Source organism: Apostichopus japonicus, chromosome 12, assembly GCF_037975245.1.
Source record: "Apostichopus japonicus isolate 1M-3 chromosome 12, ASM3797524v1, whole genome shotgun sequence".
Taxonomy (NCBI): Eukaryota; Metazoa; Echinodermata; class Holothuroidea; order Aspidochirotida; family Stichopodidae; genus Apostichopus; species Apostichopus japonicus.
Window position 1 is genome coordinate 8,799,510 of NC_092572.1, and position 15,491 is coordinate 8,815,000.

Genomic DNA, 15,491 nt, shown 5'->3' on the forward strand with positions numbered 1-15,491 from the left:
GTTCATTGACCACTAACGCGTAAAATATATGAGTTAATCCCCAGAAGGCGTGTACTTAAAACGTGCGCACGAACTTATTGAAACAGTGATGTAAATACATTCATTGTCTTTATTTCCTAATTTTTCTTTATTTTTAGCTGAAAATCTCAAGATAGCATGGATTTATACCGTCATCTTTGTTTTCTAATTAGCTCTATTTCGCTTTTCTTTTTAACAACTTCACAGTGTCTAGGATTACCTTGTATTTGATTTCAGTTAATCCACTTAATCTTGTGTCACATCTAATGAATCCCCAAAATGGCCTCGTTAATCTATTAATTCACTGGGCTTAGTTCATGACGCACATGCATGCAAGTCGACGGGGTGATTGCTCGCTAATACACGATCATTAATCAAACGATCGACGTTGCCTTCGATAAACTATACACAAAGATAGACTTTTTGATGGGGAGTAGGCCTACAAAATGTCATTCCCAGGGTCCTCGTTACGTTCGTATAAATATAGCATATCCTGAAATAGATAAAACAGTAATGCCGTTTAATAAATCGCGATTGGATACGGCATTAACAATTTTTTAACCGCATATTATCTTCCGATCCTAAAACTAAATTTAAGACGAGCTCTCCTCTATAACAACATAACTCGTCTAATTAATGTTTGTATTTCACGTATCACACAAATCACTTAATTGACGGATCTGCGTTTGAATGTTAACCCTTCTGTAGGATGGTATAGTGAAGAGCTGATCCGGAGGGATGGGGATGGAGATGTATACACTCAATTATATACCGAATGTATAGCCTAAATCCCTCTATCCTGGAGTAGGCTTGAACGACCCAGAGACACACATTCTCTTTAAAAAGGAAGAAATCCTGGACCCGCCCCGGATGGACAAATCCAAATTGTACTTTTTGTTTTCGTAATTTTCTTTTCGTTCATTAAGGGAGTTTCGCTAGTCACTCTCTACCGTTAGTTTCTATATGAGAAAATGCGGTATAGTGAACTCATTTCTTATATAAAATTGTATGCGGTAATCACAGTGTAAAAAAACTAACCATGGTACAAAATGTTACTTAAATTCTCAATATATTTCACCATTGCAGCCATTTTGTATTGGACTTACAAAGATTGTTAACGACAATTAACGACATTTCTAAGTTGAGAATGATGATCACAGCTTGAAATAGTTTTGCTAGAAATGAAATATCCCCAAACACTTATTGTCAGTTAACGATGTAGTTAACTGTATATATCGACTGATAGCAACTGAAAGGTGATGAAAGTGGTGGCAGCATTTACAAAGACCTAAGAAGTGATCAAACAAATATCCTAACATGTGTCTATCAGATGATAAATAGCGACCTCTTTTTTATTTGTGCTATTGTCTGTGAGTCCTCCAAAGGATTAACCATAGAAGGTTAACATGAACATAAATTTCATTGACGAGTCTTTTTTTTCTTTAATCAGTTGAATCTGACTCACAATTGACGCAAAAATCAAATATGACATCGAATTCTTCCCGATGGCGACATAGGCAAACTTCACTTTGAAGTAATCATACGATAACACGGGAATACTTATTCAACCTCCCCATAGCTTATGTAAGGTAGATATATTACGACAAGTTTGACAACTGCAACAAATTCAATCGATTATTTATATTGAACATCAGTTACATGACTTCATAATCATGACAATGTCCTAAGGGTAGAAAATTTTCCCCCTTTTTCTTATTTTTCTGTCCCGAATGGGTCAATTCGATCCCTGGCGTTGATTGACAGGGGATTAACGTCCTTTAAGTTGGCCCCTTGATTTTTATGTTATAAAATTTTAAAAGTGTTAGTAAATCTCATCGCATTTTGAAGTTGAAATCGTTACAAACGATTCTACTTTTCATGTCCATTACGCCTCCTCCCAAGTGGTCAACGATATTGCCACTTTCAAATTCTTAATATTTAAAGCCTTTTTTTCTGGTGCCACTCAAAATGACAGTGTTGATTCGAAAATTAAAGTTTCTTACCTTAAGGCCTCGATATGTCCATTTTGCTTTCTCCATACAAGAACAGATAGCGTGGCATCAATTGATTTCCAGAAACACACTCGGGACAATGAGTAATACCATTTCTGAATGAAGTGAGTGCGGATGAGTATATTTACGCGACAAATTTCAGACACTTGTCTTCATTCACGGGGCGCCGTTTGTTCCCTTTTTTCCCTCTGTAGTCTAAAGAAAGTTTGACTTGTTGACAGAAACCCAAAATTGTCTATTCTGCAAGAAGAAAGGAATGTAGAGAATAATTGCTAGTATAACTTTGTCTCTTTATTTTTTTTAAAATATAAAAATAACATTTAAATGCATTTAAATACTTCTTAAGCGTTCATTATATGAGTATTGACAATATGACAATATTAAGATTTTCGATTGTTTACCTGATAGATATTGAAACAATTAGCACGTGGGACCTATTTTTAATTATAGATTGAAAATAATGTCGCATTCCAAAGTGTAGTATAAAGAAATTGCAATCGACTTGGTTCCGATACACAGATGTTACGAACCAACGCCACAGTAATTAAGAACATATTCAGGATTTAGCTGTAATATTATTTGAGGAGCCCTGGATGCACAAAATAACATTGAAATAGATATACAGTGAAACTACATCTTAAATATTTACCAACTTCATTACTTATCTAATTAAGCGGGAAAAGGCTAGACTAATGACAACGTCCTCAATGAACATGCCCCTATAATCTGTTTGCATTAATTATATGTAAAAACAATAGCCTAATATATTCAACTGATCAATATACGAATTCCCCAATATCCTCTATATAATATACTACAGTAAATATTTGACTTGGTAAAATTTCCATATAATTCTTGGAAACATTATGTTTGTAATTGCATTTTTAGAAGTTGTGAAGATATAGTCGATATTTATAACGATTATATATTTGTAAATGTGTCCCCAGTCATATGACTGATATAAACTACTTCAAAATTGAACCTGTATCGAAAATTATTAGTTTATATAACAATCAGACATTTCAAAACTACCACTTGAGAGACTTATCGTGTTACCACGAGCCAGTCGCTTTTAACAACTGCAAAATACAAGTTTAGATTTACCACTGTTATATAATAGCGGTATATTGTACAGTTATTATAATGGATTTGCTACTCCGCTTTCATTGATTAAATGATAATTATAAATACAGTCAAAGAAAATATATGAAGGCAAATTAGAATGGATCGTTTGATTCTCTACGTTAATATTAAGTTGTATAAAAGTAAGTTGGCGTGACGTTTCGATCCTAGCAGGATCTTCTCCAGATGCTAAATGACAAGTCATTCTATTACACAGGCTCTCTAGTGGATAAGCAGTTTGCTAACAGTTTTATTTTATTTTAATATTAAGTTGTTAGTACCAACAAATATCTTCATAATGATTTCATGTTCTTGAAAATCATCTTGATGTAACTCTAATCACAGAAACTTGTAAACTATGTGAGCAAATGTTGTCAAATTATTAAATAATTGATTTCCTTTTTTATCATTATTCTGAAAAATAAAGCTTGAAAATATCCCTTGTTTTATTTAGTGAGTTATGTGTGATTCATTTGAGAACCAAACTCATAAAATATTTACCTGTTATGAATTATAAAACGTAGCCTGTGACACTTAGTAACAAATCCATTTCTCTCTATTATGTATGACATGATAGCAAAACAATTTAGTAAGTTGTCGCTGAGTGTTCGTATAATTAAAATATTTATGGAACAACAACACATGAAACAAATATATATTACACATAAACTTCTGTCGCTTGTCAAATGATTGAGTTACGTATGAACAGTTGAACATTTTGCAGAAAAAAAATCGGTTGTGATGTGCACAGTTGATATAACGAGTGAACGACTTGCACCGTGCTTTAATTTGCAAATACAGGGTTTTCAAAACCATACCAGCAATAAATTAAACGATTGTTATTAAGGTAAACGCTGTTTAACATTTACTATAAATACAACGAGCTGGAGTGACCATTTCAAAGCTATTGAAGTTACCTGTGATATACACGTTCCCCTTTTTACAAATTAGAAAGTCGTTTGAATAATGCGGTATAGGATAACCAATTCTTGTATGTAATATAATGTTAGGTAAGACCTTAATCGTATGTAACTTATTGCCGTTTATGAATGTAACTGGTTTCGACAGTTGCTGTTCTGTAACTGCCTTTACACATTTGAAAGTCAACTGAGCTGTCATGATCAAATTACTGAAGCTCATGCCGACGAGTGGATTAAAATAATCCACCCATTGACCAATACTCGAAGTGAACAAACAACATAATCCTTGTAAAATGACCCCCTATGAGATCGAAGAAACGTTTTGTGTACATACCATATTAAGCATCATCCAATGTAGATGTATCCATACGTAACATATAGACCACATTGAATTACTTTCCCTCCCGCCTTGTCAATGTATCAGTACTAATAGAGCTAAACCCTAAATTCACTGTGACGTCCAAGTATGTCTTTGATCTCCTAATTAAAGGCCAAATTAAATTAACTCCACTTCACTTAAGCAATGATACTCCACAGGGAATTACTTTACGCGGAGAGTTTAGTCAGCTAAAGTGACTGTCCCTCAGGCTTGCGTTGTTTGATGATCGTTTACCGGTAATACACAAAGGATTTAGGAAGATTTACGTGGGAAGATAGTTTCGAAAGCAAGTTCCGTTTCTAAAGAAGATATTTTGTTTAGTGAGTAGTGAGAGCAAGATGAAAGGGGGTTTATTATGATTTAAAAAATATCGATATAGATTTCTTAGTATTTCTTAATATTTTAATGATATTACAATTTTATACAGTTTAATTAAACCGTTCCAACTCGTTTGACGAATGTGTTGAGAATAAAATGCATTCAGCGTGTTATAATTACATTATAGGCCTTTATCATACAAAGGTCAAAGAATATTTCAACGGAGAGCTACTATGATAAAAGGTACTACAATATCGCTGTCAAATCAATTGTACAATCAAATGTCGTTTCATTTTAAATCCGTGGAACAAACTCGCGGCAATAACAATACAGACAATAGAGGTGCAGTGTTAGACCACTTTATAATGAGTACATTTTACTGGTCATAGTTAAATTTAGACATTATATATAATTATTTTAATATATAATCTTAAATTGATTAAGTAACAAATATTAAGGAAGATTTATTAGATACTATGAACTCATCGTTGTCAATAATTTTATCCCCCCCCCCCCTTAAAAATAATAAATGAACAAAGAATGTCAACGTGAATTCTCCTAATGAATATCACATAACGAAGTTCGTTCCTTCTTCGTCAAACGTATATTTTTGTTAAAATAAAATAAAATAAAAATAAAATATGCGAAATGGTTACAGCCTTGTCAAGTTTGCATTAATCTAAATTATTTAATATGCTAATATAAGATGCTTGTTTGAACACGTCAAAGCGAATTAAAAAGTGGGATTGTAAACAAAATTAATTATACCCTGATCCTTTAAATTAAGCAACTGAAAAAAAAAAACATGAAGAAAAGCTAACTGCAGACCTAGATTTAGTTTGACGTATTCTAAGATACTGCGGTAAAGATATCGTTCATCTATCACTCAGTTAGACGACTATAAAATGCCATAAGTAATCTCGCTTTGTTTGGATTAAACTAGGAAACACGAGCAAGTTAGTCTGTCTGTTATCATGTATTCCCCGAGATCGTATTTCTTTCATTAATGTAGAGTAGAACACAACATGATAACATAGTGAGACACTGGTGTGTGAAAGGGTCGTCGGGGACCATGGCCTCATTTTCCGTCGTCAATCGTGGGGGGAAAAACGTTCAATCAGGGGATTTGCTTTTCAAAATTAGTTATTAGCAATGCGTCTAGACCAATTAAAGACCAAATCTATAGCCTAACTATAGCGTAACATGCAACAGTGTGCCTCTAAGCTGTCATAACTGTTTACTGGGGCTGTACACTAGTAACGCCCCCCCCCCCCCGCTACTATACATGTCAGCCATGTCAGCCACACAACCTCATTTGTAACAGTTTTGATACCCTACACCTTTCCATTAAGATTCATGTCCCTATCTTAACCAGTCGGGGATTTTTTCTTTCTTTAATTATGCCCCCACGTTTGAAATGCTACCACAAGATATTCACAACACCATTTGCCTACAACCTATATAGTATGGTCTCTTCACTGTCTTCATGCCCTCAACTAAAAATATGATATAATATTTGGCTAATTAATCCCTCAAACAGAATAGGCCTTTTCCGTTGATATCACCTAGCTGCAATTCTTCTTCTTTTTTTTTCTTCTTTTTTTTTGTAACTTAGATATCGCGAATATTCTATTTGTAATTTTCTATTATTTAAAATCAAATTCTGTTTTATTAGGAGTGTCGTCGCATCTATTTTTACTCTCCGTCAAAAGTTATCAAGTGAAGCTTTAACTGGACGACTGGAGCACGCTCCAATTATCAAATAGGTTTAGCCCGTGGGGTAGCAAAGATACACATATTAAATGGATTATACGCGTAGTAACAGGAATAGGTCGTCCTTACTACTTCCAGTTTGATAAATCTTAGAGAGAAGTAGACGTTTCCCTGAGATTCTCATGTCATCTTTCATTATATAGCATAGGACATGTACCTTTCAATCCAATGTAGACAGGCAGACACACACACACACATACGCACACACAAAGATTTTGATTTTGGTGTCTATGACGTCATAGCAACGCGTGTTTGGTTATTGGAGTAGATAGTTGGGAAGATTGAACATGTTGATGGAAGAGTTTTCCAAAGACATTTGATGGATTGGAGAAAGTGGCTCTCCATGGAGCATGATTTATCGCTATAGTTTTGCATAATGAAAGATTTAAAAAAGGTCATAACAGAACATATAAACATACCGTCATGAATGTTAACATAATTCGCAGTAGACAGTTTGCCCATGTAATTGGAATTGCTTTCTTCGTTAAACTAGAAAAGGTCACTATTGCCTAAAGTTACTACTTAAACTTACTAAACAATACATGAAATATCAAGCTCTACAAAATGTAATGACAGATATAGTATTGTCAAGCTCGCATAACAACGGGGAAAGCATTCTTTAAAGTTTGTATTACCTGTATGCATGAAGCAAGGAGCACAAGACGCGGACTCAGGAGAAGGATGTATATGTCCCCTATTTTTATCCAAACACTAGAAAATAAAAGTAGTATCTAGCATAACCTTGCATGTGGACCTACCTATAGGTCTAATTGGAATGCAACATCTCAAGTCATTGGTGTGTGTGTGTGTGGGGGGGGGGAGTGGGGGTGAGGGAGGCGCTATGCATAATGCATTTACCTGGAAGAATATCTAAAGATACTTGATATCATTTGTTTCATAAGCGATAGTATGTAACACTAAACTTGAAAGAAAACCCGGCCTCTGTATTTACTTCATTTTACTAAGACATTTATAGAAAAATATTAAGTTCAACAAATGGTGTGTTAATTTTGTTAACTTCTAAAAATGTTAGTAGTTGAATATGAGGATGAAAAGAATTACGGAGAGGACGTAGTTATGCTCACCCTTAAATTCAAAATGCTCAATTTCTTGGAAGCTCATAAAAAAGGTATTATTTATTGAACTTAATTTCTTACAAGATTTTGTTTTTATTAATCAAAGCTAAAACATTTTCAGTACTGAATAATCAAAGGAGTGATTAATAAATCATTTTAATGATCACATTTTCCACGAAGGTTACAGCCCCCGCCTTAAAAAATGACATGCGGTTGTTCAAACGCACTCAAATGCTAACAAAATACAACGTCGTGAGGTTCTTTGAACATCTAAAATCATATGATTGAAAAAAAGATAAAAAGAATAATAAATATTTCATTAAAAAATTTATCCGACTTAGTTAAATGTTCAGAAATTATACGAAAGTGATGCAAAACAAGGTCGTATACAGTCACAACATTATTTCAGAAAGACTTTTTTGCAATTAAATATTTCATTATTTTTTTTTAAATTGACATTAACCTTGAAAATGCCCAAACTGGCAGTGAAAAAAAGTACTTAAGGCAACCTGCAAGGTATAATCATTAGCCCTGAACAGTGAGGATGATCACCTGCAGTATACCCACCATGCTCCCACGGATCAGTTAATCGCTATAGGGGGTACCCTGCAAGGATCAATGATGTTTCAAGGCTGACTAAACATAATATTATTGAGCACAATTTTAAACTGTATCTCAGAGTTGAATTCACGAGTTGATTAATTGTTTACTAATTATTGAAGACGACAAGAGAAGTTCGCTTCCCTAAGGAAGCCTCTTTTAATTCTTAGGGAATTGATCTAATGGTCTACGTGGTATACTAAATAGTCCATCCTTTTACATTGAGAAGCCTCGAGTGGTTAAAGGATCATTAAAAGGCGAACAAAAATATTTAAAAAAAACTGACAGGCGCATTAAAAAACACAAGATAGGCAGATTTTAGTGATGATTTAACGGTGCATCATATTATGAAGTTACCGTATGTTATGACTAAACTCACTGATTCACTTGAAAAATGCCTGAACACTCTACATTCAAACATCTATAAACACAGGCATACGGTGATAGAAAAGTCAACCTTGAGGTAACAGTTTCAGTTCATTTCAACATATTTAATAATAATATATATTCCAATCTCCATTCAATGCAATTAATTAGTATAGATCAGTTGTTGTGATCATGGCCACCATTACCGATCTACAAGAGTAATCGTCTGTGTATGATGATAATGTTCAAAAGAGCCGAATATTGTAGTGACGTCATCAAGCTCTGTGTTTGCCAACGTTTGTCCTCAATTTATTATCAGTTGTCATAAAGACTCACTTGCTTCAATAGCAGATCTTCAGTCCTATATATGTAGGCTATATTTATATATATATATATATATATAGATATATATATATGTGTGTGTGTGTATATATATATATACTATATATATATATATATAGGCCTATATACATATGTATCTGTATATATACTATATATATGCCTACATAGGCCTATATGCTATACATATATATATATATATATATGCTATATGCTATATATATATACACACATATATATATATATATATATATATATATATATATATATATATATATATATATATATATATATATATATATATATATATTCTTCATCTTCTTCCAACTTAATAATGTATATTCTTCATAATTTCAGTAACATAACTCATGCCTCTGTCAAAGTAAACATTATGAAAAACGAAGATGTTAAACAATTGACAGAACTCATATTTTTGTAGATATGTAGGCCAAGAGGTACTTCTCAGACTTGCTCAAGTGTTCGAGTTAGCATACATTAGAATATTGTAGACATAATATCTCGAAGATGGGTCAAATTAGTCTTAGTTACAAGGGGGTAGGGAAGAGTAAGGGGATAGAGGGTGGCTTCATCATAGTCATGTTACCCTTCGTATTCTCAATTATTCTGAAAGTTGATTCTGTAATCTTTCTTTTCGTTATAGTTCATATCAAAACTCGTTCATAATTCCAACTATACACCCTTTCTTTTTATTTTATTTTTAACGACTCTTGTCAGCAACTTTAGTACTCGAGATGATTTCACGAGGTTCCAAACGTAACGCCATTAAAAGCTTTTATCCATTAACCTAATATAAAGCCCCTGTTGTAGCAAACAACAAGCTTGGCATCATTCTTCTTTTAAAAAAAAACATTCTTTCAGCAGATTAAGTTCTGTATTGTCTTGAATTACGATATATTATCAATAATTAAATATTAGCCAAAATATTATTGATACATTTCAGCAGAATGATTTAATGTCAGGGAAGAAACACATTTACTTTGCGACTTGAGGTCCACTAAGAAATGACACATCCATTCGCTAATAGCATGTTCATTATATATATAAACAAACATGATATTTCTTTTCTTTTTGACTCTGTCGTCACTTATGAATAATTCGCCAACCTCTTGATTTATTTGTAACATAACTCCAACAGATGACCACGATAAAGCAATAAATACTAGTCAAGCGTAGACGAAAGATCAATAAAAAAGTTCAAGCAACGTGAGATTGCCACGTTTTTGTACTTGGCTTTAATTACAAGACAAACTATATCAAAATTGTAACAAACAAACAAGTATCTTACATTGGTAAGTTGTAACGTAACGGCATTGAGTCACAAACATATATGTGTGTATCATTTGCCCTTAACTTTGATAATTATTGTATCAGTTGCGTGCAAAATATTCCAAAATAGTGTGAGTTGGGGAGTGGTGGTGGTGGGGTGGATTGGGGGGGGGGTTGGGGGACGTGATTCTAAACTTCCACCGATTGGTTTAGAAATGGACTAAACCTTTATTAAAAGGGCCAGAGGTAATTGATAGATTTTATAAAAGAGGAGGTTTGATACTGTGATCGTTTAAAGCCGACCCCCCGGTAGTCGAATCTCGGGATCCTCTTCCAGAAAACAATGATTAGACGAAAATGATGCATTCTGAATCCATTTAGACTTTAAATTAAGTCTCTGATTAGCTTACTTGTGGTAATATATACTCCTGAGTGTGTGTGTGTGTGTGAACGGTTTAGAAGGGGTATGAGGGGAGGGGGAAGACACCCCTAGCAGTAAGTGGGGGGAGAGAGGAATACACCCCTAGCAGTGGTTGAAATCCTTCCCGGCAGAAAGTAACAATCCCCCGACTGAGCTATTCCACCCCCCGACTGATGATCGAAGTTGGGGGTGGCATGACCCCTCCCCCACCCACCACCAACTCTCACTGCCCTCGTCACTGTCTTGGGTGACACCACGAAGTAGGTTGTTGGCACCCGTGTATATAATTTCATGAAAAAAAAAACAAGTAAAATTTGTGCAACAACCCTTCACTTGCGCAAGTTTGGTAAGGTTCAAGCAACATATTATTATTATTAGATTATACTTTTAACCTTTCAAAGTTTTGATAAAGTTTATGTGTAATTTTGACGAATGAAATACGACAATACATGTTTAATGAATTAATGATATATCAAGCGAACGATATTCTGACATCTTTGTTTGAGAACATAACAATCCCATTCTTTTATGTTAAAATGATAATCGATATCTAACGGTAGTGTATAGGACTGTTTGTGAAGGTAACACGTACACTACTATTGGTCTATTATGGGATTGTTCCAAGTGATTCTGTGTTTTGGTTTTCATGAAATTTTACGACGTAGAAAGTTAGTTCAAATCTGTTTCAAAAGCGTAAAATAGAAGAAGCAAAAGGAAAAATCGGGGAAACATTTGATCTACTGAACGTCACATGGGAAATTAATAACATCACATTAGAATGTGATAGAGTATTATCATCACAACGTAATAGATTCATGTCTGTTTTTTGGTTCTTCTCTCTAATATTTAAACACAATACTAAATACATCCTATGGTTTCAAATCTTGACTAGCTTATATAATATTATAAATCATTTTTACACTTACATATAATATGATTGGAAATTGTAAAGGTCTATCTGTTTTCTCTCGGGGGAAAAGGAAAAAGGAACTTCAACCTTCTGCACAAATATTTAATCAACCCCTTACTCATGGAGAGAAGGGAAATTCCCTAAAAGGGCACACACAAATGGTGATGAAATGATATAACACATACACAAACACCCGCTAAATACCGACGCTTGTGTCAAAGTCCCAATCGACGCCCAATTGGGGGTCACTGATACGGTAGTCATAATGTTATGCCCCAGTTCACCGCCACTGCTTTATGTCCAAGTCGATATACCGTTCACTGGTGCTTATTACGTAACACTTTATATCGGTGTAATAAAGAATCGTACTTTAAATTAAACGTATGCATATAACAGTGTGTCAGATTTTCTAAACAATAAATATACTGAACCCGTATACCCAGAGAAACCCTTCACTGCACATCCACTGAACATACACGACACCGATCCACAAATAGACAAAACGAGGCTCCACCTAACCAAATGAATTACGACATGCTTCTTTTCCCCCTGTGTGTATTATGTATATAATGTTGTTCTAGTAATGCAGAAACAATGTGTTTACTTGCCAAAAATAGGAAGAAAGAAGGAAAGACATCTGAGTGCATTTGAAGAGGACTTATTCTGTCATGTGACGCCAAAAGACTAAGGATTTGGAGGGAAAAGTTCATTTTAGTACGACGAACCAACTCTACATCAAAAAGAAGTAGTACTTGAAAGTGAAATTTGATGACTTGTGACTTATTTGGCAAACATGACACCGTGAAAACTTACTGATAAGAGTAATAAAAAAAGGATATCGACCCTTGGAAGTATATGGTCTGTCTATGTTTATATGTAAACTGCAGTAAAGAAGAAGAGGAGAAAGTGAAACAGACGGGAAGAAATAATTTTTAGACTTTGCGATGGAGACTGCCTCCTGAAATACCCCGAGGAGGTAGTTAATATACTTTGGCTGGTAAGAAGTCACCCTTGTAAACTCTTTAAGAGATATATGCCATTCGAATGTAAAGAGTCCCGTCAAACTAATTGTAAGGTTCGGCAAATATTACTATTAAAAAAAAATAGACATTTTTTTTGGTTTTCCAGTTGTACCCGGGAGACGGTCTTTGACAGACCTTTAAGAAGAAAGGAAACTTAGTTATAGAAAATGATTTGTTATTGCAATAAAATAATTCCATATCTCCCTTTAACGGACGGGTTCAACCAGTTTGTCAGTTTCGTAATGTGTTTAGCGATTTAACGAACTAATTAGATATGTCAAAAGATTAAAAAAAAATCCTGGTTTCATTGTCCCATTGTTTTCAAATGTATGTTCTATTATTTTGTTATTATAAGTAAGTTTGTGATTCACACACCCTTAGCTTTTTTTCCGATACAAGAATACAATTATAAAATATAGAATGTAAAATGACAGATAATAATACGATATCATATGATTATGAACAATATATGATGTTACGATAATAAGTGGAACAACCGGGTCATATATCTGTTCAGCAGACATATATTAATTAATGATTAACTAATAATTAAATTCCATGATCAAAAGTCTACGATCAAAGTTTCTCTCTTATAGTATTATTGTCATCCAATAAGCAAGTATATAATTTTTCAAAAATTTAGAAATCCTTGACATAACAGCTTGAAATGAAAACTGACAAGATGCTTAATTAAATATCATTGGTATGGGTTTATGTTAGTAATTAGTTTAACATATTTGCCAATATCTGCTAACATCCAATTAACTGTTTTATTTGTCTAATTTAACATCATATAATTTGTATTATCATTGCTATGACTCAACAAAACCAATGAAGCCAAGAAAATATACTTAATTAATTAAGACTAGCAACAAAAGGAAAGTAACTGCAATACACCACCATCACACTACCGTCACATGGGTTCCAAACCTCATTTGCATATTACACGGATAATCATAATATGAGTCCTCGTATCCAATCCTTCATCCGACTGATTGCTGGCCTTACTTGAAGAAATATAAATGACATGGTATTCCGTTGTATAAGTTGCTTTTAAGTTTCACTTAAATGTTATTTAAGTACATATACAGAAGACATGACATCTGTGTGGATGTGTTGCATATGCAAATGCATATGCTTAAGCATACGCATATGTGTGGATGTTTTGCACATGCATAGATATGTATACGCATACGCATATGACAGGATGTGCTGCTTATGAATATACATGTATATGTATATATAAATACTCATATGTGTGGATGCATTGCATATGCATATATATGTAAATGTACACACATGTGTGGATGTGTTGCATGTGAATAGATATGCATATGTATATGTATATACGTAATGTGAAGATGTGTTGCATATGCATATATATGCATATGTATATAAATATCCATATGTGTGGATGTATTGCATATGCAGACTTGTATTTATAGAGTCCGTACTCACATTTTTATTCTAGCATTGTTAACTGTACCTATGATATGTACTCGTAGCCTAAATGAACTCGGATTTTGCAATAGTGTTCATATAGTGATGCATTCGTTTCTCGTTCCAAGTATGTCTTGGGTTAATGTTCCACTATTGCATGGATTCTTAAAATACATTTATTACTTTCAAGTAATATAATTTGTTACATTGTTTCATGTTTGTTATAGACAAATGTTTTCCTCTGGATATTCCTTACGGTAAAAACATTCCGAATTATATGTCATCTTATTAAATATCTTTTTTTTTCCAGTTGTTCATATAATTGAAGGATATTTTTATCGGTCTCAGATGTATATTAAATTCTTCGAACCAATATTCATAAAAATAGATGCTTACAAGCAAATTGCTGAAACAAGGGATATCTGTTCCTTTTATGTTCTTTTTTCCCTTGCAACTATCGCTGTGGATATGAAAGGTGGCAGTGGCGTAGGAAGGTACTTTTGAGTCGGGGGGGGGGGGGGCTGAAGACTGATGGCCGGCCTATGGAGGGGTCTATGAGGGGTCATACCGCGAATAGCAACTGTCTTTATAAAGTAACAGTTCGGATTGTGACTTGGGGAGAATTAAATTTTGTAGCATTTGAAAGCACTTATTACTTACTGCGCGCGTACAATGATACAATAAAGACATATTATTTAACAATTCCATATACACGTTACCAATGCAATCGATGATTTTTTGGCAACCCGCAGAATAATTGATTGGTCACAGTCTGAGCAAAGTATCCGTTATTTCATCCTCCTGCATCGATATATTTGTAATTAACGAAACTTGACAATCAAAATCTCTCCAACTTACTGAATTTGTCAGGCTTTTAAGAACTAGCCATGGTTTTTCATTTAAAAATAATCTCCTAAATAAATGAATTCATTGTAATAGTCGTGCCTTTGTTATCAACAAAAACAGACGGAGGAGAATGAACCAAAATTTAACCACCAGATTCTCATGATCTAATCAAATAATACTCTCCATTAAGTGTTACCGTTTATCAATTAATACTGCACGAGGGTGTGTTATCATGTCTTAAGTATAATGCTACACGTTGATCAGGTTGTACTGAAGACATATCAAACCTTCTCCCTCTCATTCGAGTGTAATTTTTTTTTGCAATGATCAGTCTTTTGTTATCTTCTAACATCTATACCATCTTGTTCATTAACGTCAAATGAAACGGCAATAATCACCACAACTTCACAGCTGAGACGCTATATAAAAGTACCCAAATATCACGTACGTTTAACTCTATACATATCAAGTATATTTGTTTCCTTAAAGGCAGTCAGCCATTAGGATACTTTTTCGAATCAATCTTCGTAAATACTTCAAGTTGTGTTTTCATAAAATTATAGGGATTTTTTTCCCCTCTCCCTAAAATCATGATATCTTCTTGTACAATATCTTAAGGGAATTATTACGGTGTACACAGCG

General features: G+C 33.8%; 1 protein-coding gene and 1 long non-coding RNA gene across 2 annotated transcripts in view; both read right to left on the reverse strand.

The window, feature by feature from the left end:
* Positions 1 to 15,491, reverse strand: part of LOC139976918 (uncharacterized) — a 472,282-nt gene that overhangs the window by 254,065 nt on the left and 202,726 nt on the right. The window lies entirely within an intron of this gene.
* The window catches only part of LOC139976914 (potassium voltage-gated channel unc-103-like), a 180,024-nt gene that overhangs the window by 140,573 nt on the left and 23,960 nt on the right, over positions 1 to 15,491 (reverse strand). Inside the window, exon 2 of the mRNA XM_071985801.1 lies at positions 2,022 to 2,270. The gene's annotated coding sequence lies outside the window, so the exon portion shown is untranslated. The remainder of the gene's footprint in view (positions 1 to 2,021; positions 2,271 to 15,491) is intronic.